Source organism: Canis aureus, chromosome 5 (genome assembly GCF_053574225.1).
Source record: "Canis aureus isolate CA01 chromosome 5, VMU_Caureus_v.1.0, whole genome shotgun sequence".
Lineage (NCBI taxonomy): Eukaryota > Metazoa > Chordata > Mammalia > Carnivora > Canidae > Canis > Canis aureus.
Window position 1 is genome coordinate 22,201,152 of NC_135615.1, and position 7,000 is coordinate 22,208,151.

Genomic DNA, 7,000 nt, shown 5'->3' on the forward strand with positions numbered 1-7,000 from the left:
CAGATAGAAATGTGTGATGAGTTTTCTTTTTTTTTTTTAAGATTTTTATTTATTTATTCCTGAGAGACACAGAGAGAGAGGCAGAGACACAGGCAGAGGGAGAAGCAGACCCCATGCAGAGAAGCTGATGTGGGATTCCATCCTGGGACTCCAGGATCAGGCCCTGGGCTGAAGGCGGCGCTAAACCAACTGAGCCACCCAGGGATCCCCGATGAGTTTTCAACTATTTTGCAATTGCATAATTTCTTTTGTCTTTAGATTTTTTTTTTTTGAGGTGTAACTGACTTAGAACATTATATTAGTTGCACAGCATGATTTCTGTATTTGTGCCTATTGTGAAGTAATCGGGATGTTAATCTCGTTAACACCCATCACCGCACATAGTTACCGAATACTTTTTCTTGTGGCAGAGAACTTTTAAGATCTACACTCTTGGCAACTTTCAGAAACACTATTCAGTATTAACTGTAGTCACTGGGCTCTTCCTTACATCCCCAGGACTGACTTAATTTTTAACTGGAAGTTTGTGCCTTTGCCGTGACTTCTTGTTGGCTATTTTGACATAATAATTAAAGCAAGTTGCAAGTATGTTTGAGGACTTTTATGACAACCCTTGACATCATGGAGAACCTGTTGAAGCAGGTTGGTTTTCAGGATCCAGGGAATAGGAAGGTGGGCAGTGGAGGAGCAGTTGACGTAACAGCTGTGGGAGAGATCCAGCGAAGCTCTTTAGGTGAAGTAGACATCACAAGCCTCCCCCTCTCCCCGAAAACTGTATTTTCAAAGCTCTGGACATAAATACCCAAATCCCTGCTTAATATTTTTGTCATTCTGTACAGTGATTGTGACTTGTTTGGTGTAAGTGTTCTCATACCTGCTAGCTGGCTAAGAATTCCCATAAGACCTTTAACACTTCAGCACAGTGAACAGAAGTGAGAGCACCGGAGGCTGTGGACCATGCAAGAGCCTGGATCATCTCACGTGGGAGGACTTGGAGCCGAAAGCGTTGAGATGACCGCTCCACGCAGTGAGTGACCACACGGGGCGTCTCGGTCCATTCCGGGGTCTCTATAAGAAACACACATTGACTAGGTGGCTTATGAACAGCAAACATTTATTTCTCTCAGTTTGGAGGCCAAAAGGCCTGAGATCAGGACACCAGCCTGGTCCGGTGAGATCTGAGATCAGGACACCAGCCTGGACACACTTTTCCTGGCTCACAGCTGGCATCTTCTCTGGTGCTCACATGGCAGGAGGGGTAGGGAGCTCTGTGGGGCCTCTCTTATAAAGGCACGAACCCCATTCGTGAGGGTTCTACTGTCATGACCTAAGCACCTCCCAAGGCTCCACCTCCTGACGCCACTACCTTGGGCATTAGGATTCCAACGTAGCAATTTGAGGAGGACACAGACATTCAGGCCCAAGCACAGGACAGGGTCCCATCCTGATACCAGGCCCTGTGTGCATCCACCTCCTCGGGCCACTTCTCCATCCCCTGCCCTCTCTGGCCAGCTCTTCCACACGCTCTGCCATCTGTTCACATCCTGTGTACAATACATATTTCATTATCGGAGCAGAAGGCATTGTAAGCCGTGCCAATTAATATTTTAAGGCTGTGGGAAAAACCGTGACTTGGACTCAGGGCATCTGGGCATCAGACCTGGCTCTGGGATCAGACAGGTGACTGACCTCTGCGGCTGTAGAAGGGGACAGTGTACCTGTTACGTAAGCAGCAGAGCTGAGTGGGTGGTGTTCAAGTGAGACGATAAATATTAAAGTTCCTTGTAAACTGAAAATTGCAGTAAAATGGAAGTTGTTACTCTTCCTTTTTTTTTTTTAAGATTTTATTTATTTATGCATAAGAGACACAGAGAGAGAGGCAGAGACACAGGCAGAGACACAGGCAGAGGGAAAACAGGCTCCCTGCAGGGAGCCCGATGTGGGACTCGATTCCGGGTCTCCAGGATCATGCCCTGGGCTGAAGGCAGACGCTCAACCACTGAGCTACCCACGCGTCCCACTTTTTTTTTTTTTTTTTTTAAGTAGAATGGGGGCTTGAACTCACGACCCTGAGACCAAGACCTGAGCTGAGATCAAGCATTGGCCACTTAATTGACTGAGTCCCCAGGTGCCCCAGAAGTTCTTATTCCTCTTAATGATTCTTTGAATCTTCCAGTTCCCTAATCCTGTTGCTACCATGTAACAATGATCATTTTTTGGTTATACCAGCTGCTTCCCAGCTGCTTTTTAGGAAAATGGTAGACCAAACAGCAAGATCTCTCTCCTTTCCCATGCTTATCACTCTCTGCATGCTTCAGCTGAGCAACCTCTCCCTTTGTGCAAGTACGATGATTTTCTCAGTGTTTGTTGTTAACCAGGGGGCTCAGCAAAGGTGCTAACTCCTTACACATCAGTCTAGAAATATGTATGAGCGCACTGCTTCCATAGCAGTAAGTTTGAGACAGATGCCCAGTACTCATAATTTATTTGCTACTGGCTACAAAGACTAATTCCTTTGTAATATATGGCAGCACCCTCTCCATACCATAATTAAGTGGCTCTTGTAGGAAGATCCTGTGCTTGTAACTTCAGAACTCGAATCCCGATGCACATCAGTATCACCTACAGGCAGGAAAAGCTGACGCATTCAGGCCCCACCATAGAGCAATCAGACTCAGAATCTCTCCAGGTAAATAAAACCTAGTGCTGGTGTTTCTTTAAACTCACTTCCCCAGCTGTTGCTGAAAACATAGGCTTGTAAACCACTGCTTTGGAAAAAAAAAATTTTTTTTTAATTAGAGAGAGTGAGCATGAGCAGAGGAGGGGCAGAGGGAAAAGCAGACTCCTCACCCAGCAGAGAGCCTGACATGGGGCTCCATCCCAGTACCCCGGGATCATGACCTGAGCTGAAGGCAGATGCTTCACCGACTGAGCCACCCAGGTAGCCCTGCTTTGGGGAATTCTGAAGATATATAACAGTTTGCTAGCAGCTTCCATCAGCCTCAGGGAATGATGGATTTCTGCTTCATTTCTCGCCCTAGATTCACAGCTGGGTGAGCAGACCTGTTCGATAACAGTCCGCACGCCGAGTGGCATGTGCCCAGCAGTTGAAGGTCCCTGCTCTGCACTGTGCACACTGCTTGTTGAAACCCGGATGTCGACCAACTCTGGGTTCTGTCCTCTGTCCTTTATACTACACATTGCCCTTGCAGTCATACCCACGGCCGTCTCACAGCACTGCCTATGAAGGACCCCCACTGCCATATCCACAGCCCAGATCTGCTGTTGAAATTCAGCCCAATTGCTGGCCAGGCATCTCCATCTGGATGACCCTCTAGCATCTCAGACTCAACTTGTCCCATGATGAAGTCATCATACACCACTCCGTGAACCTCCCCGCTTACCCCCTCAAAACAGCCCTGTTCTCCTAGCTTTCCTCCATATCTTCTACCCCAGTAGAGAGCTTCACCATACAGAAACTCCCTAGCCAGAAATCTTAGGGTCAACCTCACCACCCAAATTCAGGCACCAAGTCCTATCAGTTCCACCTGCTTGGGATGCCTGGGTGGCTCAGGGTTAAGCATCTGCCTTCAGCTCATGGCATGAAGGGGGGGTCCTGGGATCAAGTCTCATATCCGGCTCCCCATGAGGAGCCTGCTTCTCTCTCTCCCTATGTCTCTGCCTCTCTCTGTGTGTCTCTCATGAATAAATAAATAAAATCTTTTTTAAAAATTCCACCTGCTATCAGGAAACAATGTGAATACTTCATGTTTCTGACTGGCCAGGGCTTTCTGAGCAAACTTTACTGGTATCCTAGGTTTAAGGAGTGTCACCATTCCTTGGAAGACAGAGATAGTGAATTATTTCAGAGAGAGATACAGGCTCATCTTCCCTCAAGCCATTTGTTTGCCATTCATTTATTTTCATGTATGTGTGTTGTAATACATAGGGACCATCTGCCCCTTCTCTCCCCAGAGAGGATTTGTTTCTGTTAAGTTAGTTTCTCTCCCTCCCTGAAGGGGAAGGGGTAGGTATGCAGTAGATCCTATAAAGCACCAAAATTTATAATTTGGGGATTCCTCTCCTATAGAGTAGATCCCCTTTAAAGATTTATTTATTTTGAGAGAGAGAGAAAGATTGCGTGCACGAGTGGGGGGAGGGGCCGAGGGAGAGGGAGAGAGAGAATCTCAAGCAAACTCCCCACTGAGTGTGGAGCCCAAAGTGGGGCTCGATCTCATAACCCTAAGATCATGACCTGAGCTGAAATCAAGAGTCAGACTCCCAACCCACTGAGCCACCCAGACACCCCCAGGTCCCCTTTATGTTTGCAATGTGACACTCACCTTACTGCATTGGGGTAAAATGGGACAGAGGGTAAAGATGTTTTTTTTAAGTAAATAGTCAGTCTGCCTCTGATCCAGAAACCCTGTTTCTGCTGTCAGGATAAAATAAATATGATAAAGACTTAACAGATGCTGAGTATCTCCCAGACCTGTTCTTGGGGTTGCAAATGATAGAAAACAAACTCAAACTAGCATAAGTTAAATGAGGGACTTCGTCATTAAGGGAGATTTGGGAGCCAATGACAAGGTATAATGTTGTGATTCAAAGCAAGAAATAAATATTTGGTCTTTGTCCTTCTTTCTGGCAGAGCTCCTGAAACCCTTATTATTTCTTAAGTGATAAGAGCAATAAGGACATCTTGTTATTCATAACAAATCCTTTCGGCCACTCCTGAGCATGTTCATGAGGTGACTTTTAGACTGTATCTAAGGATGGGGCCTGGTAGGGGCATCTGGGTGGCTCAGTCGGTTATGGGCCTACCTTCAGCTAAGGTTGTGATCCTGGAGTCCTGGGATGGAGCATCTTGCTCATCAGGGAGCCTGCTTATCCCTCTCCCTCTGCCTGTCTATCCTCCCTGCTTGTGCATGCGCTCTCTCTCTTTCTCTCTCTCTCTCTCTGTCAAATTTAAAAAAAAAAAAAAAAAAAGCACAGGGCCTGGTTGCCAGGAAAACCAACCATGTGACCTGGGGAGAAGGAAGAGGGGCTGGAAGTTGATTCATTTGCCAGTAGTCAGTGATTTAATCAATCATGCCTATGTAATGAAGCCTCCATAAAAACCCAAAAGATGGGGTTCAGAGAACTTCTGGGTAGGTGAACGTGGAGATTTGGGGAGAATGGCACACTCAGAGAGCATGGAAGCTCCACACCCTCCGCCTCCCCCGTTCCTTGCCCTACGCATCTCTTCCATCTGGCTCTTCTGAATTCTGTCCTTTTATAAGCAACCAGTAAGTAAAATGTTTCTCTGGGATCGGAGAGCCACACTAGCAAATTAATGGAATGTTGGGGGGGCAGTCATAGGAACCTCTGATTTCTAGGTTACTTGGTCAGAAGAGCAGGTGAGAACCTGGAGTTGTGATTGGCATCTGAAGTGGGGATAGGGGGCGGGCACTCATGAGCCCTTCACCCGTGGGATCTGATGCTGCCTCCAGAGAGTGTAGAATTGAGTTAAACTGTGGGACACCCAGCTGGTGTTGGAGAATTTCTTGGTGGCATTGGAAAAGCCAGAATTGGTGTCAGAGTTGTACGAGGAAACCAAATCACAGATGACAAGGAGTAATAATAAGGGTTTCGTGTTTATAGACTACTTTCATAGGCCATTATCTTTTTTTTGACCCTCACAACTCCCCTGTCCTATCGCTAGAGCAGGTGATGTTATTGCCACGTTTATATTCAAAGACACTAAAATTAAGTGTGTTGCCCAAACAGTGGTAAAGCCCCAAGATTTGAATGGAAGGCCAGATGCTTTGCCCAGAGGCTCAGTATTCTCCTGGGGGCACCCAGCTACTGCACAGAGATGAACTCTAGGCATAGTCACAGCACTAACACCGAGCACTTCCTAGGTTTCCAGCAGGTTCCAAGCCCCTTCCGTGGATCAGCTCACTGAATCCTCACCAGCATAGCCTGTGAGATCAGTTCTTCTGTTATTTCACAGACCAGGAGACTAGAGAAGCAAAGTGACTGGCCTTATGGACCCGTGCTCGCTGCCGTTCTGCAGTGCTCCTGAAAAAATGTTCCTTTCTTACAGAAAGCTAAACATGATGTTTCCCAGCACGCTAACACTCTGATAAAGAGTTAAAACAGCTATCGATTCTCTCGGGAGTGTGGTGGTGGTTACTGAGGTCCTAAGTAATCCCATGAACGCCTTACAAAGACAACTTGATCCTTACTCGCCGAGGTGAGAACTTTTGGAGTCCTGTGACCTGAGTCACTCCTTAGCAGCCACTCAAGGTAGGAAAGTCGGGTAGGCGAGGTCAAGTGCCCTGTGGTGAAAAATTTCACATTTGATATTGGGAGACACACAAAAGGGGTGGAAGGATGACAAATGTTTAAAAAAAAGAAACCACTTGGAATTAGATAATGGGTCAAATTGCATTGGGGTTCAGCTACATTTTTCCTTAAAAGAGGCCAGAAAGATAGATTTTCCTTTTCTTGAGTGAGAGAGGAGGAATGTAAGCTGTTTCTAGAGGAGGAGGTTGGCCTTTTTCTGGGTTGGAGGGTGAAAGAAAGCCAGAGAGGGGCATCTTCAGAGGAGCAGCACAGAGCAGAGAGGATTGTTGGCCAGAGTCTTGCAAAGACTTGCAAGACTTGCAGAGCGTCATGTGAAAGATGGTTGTCCTTTAAGAGGTTGTTAGTCTATAATACTGAAGCTAGCTCCTTTCCAATCAGCATTGGTATCAACCAATAAATAGGTAAGGGTGTCATCGTGAACTACAACAAAACATTTTTTGTTGTTTTTAAGAGCAAGAGAGAGAGGGGGAGAGAGAGAACATGCAGTGGAGGGGCAGAGGCAGAGGGAGAGAGAGAATCAGTCTCCACGCCCAGCATTGAGCCCAGCACGTGGTCAATCTCATGACCCTGAAATCATGACCTGAGCTACAAGCAAGAGCCGGATACTTAACCATCTGAGCCACTCTGGCGCCCCTGCAGTGAAATGTTT

At 46.7% G+C, this 7,000-nt stretch overlaps 1 long non-coding RNA gene across 1 annotated transcript; it reads left to right on the forward strand.

Annotated features, from left to right (window-relative positions):
- The first annotated feature begins 629 nt into the window (after nucleotides 1-629).
- On the forward strand, nucleotides 630-6,702 carry LOC144313357 (uncharacterized). The gene is made up of 3 exons (XR_013379015.1): nucleotides 630-733; nucleotides 840-1,027; nucleotides 6,089-6,702. It is a non-coding gene; the product is annotated as an uncharacterized LOC144313357 (long non-coding RNA).
- Nucleotides 6,703-7,000: the final 298 nt, after the last annotated feature.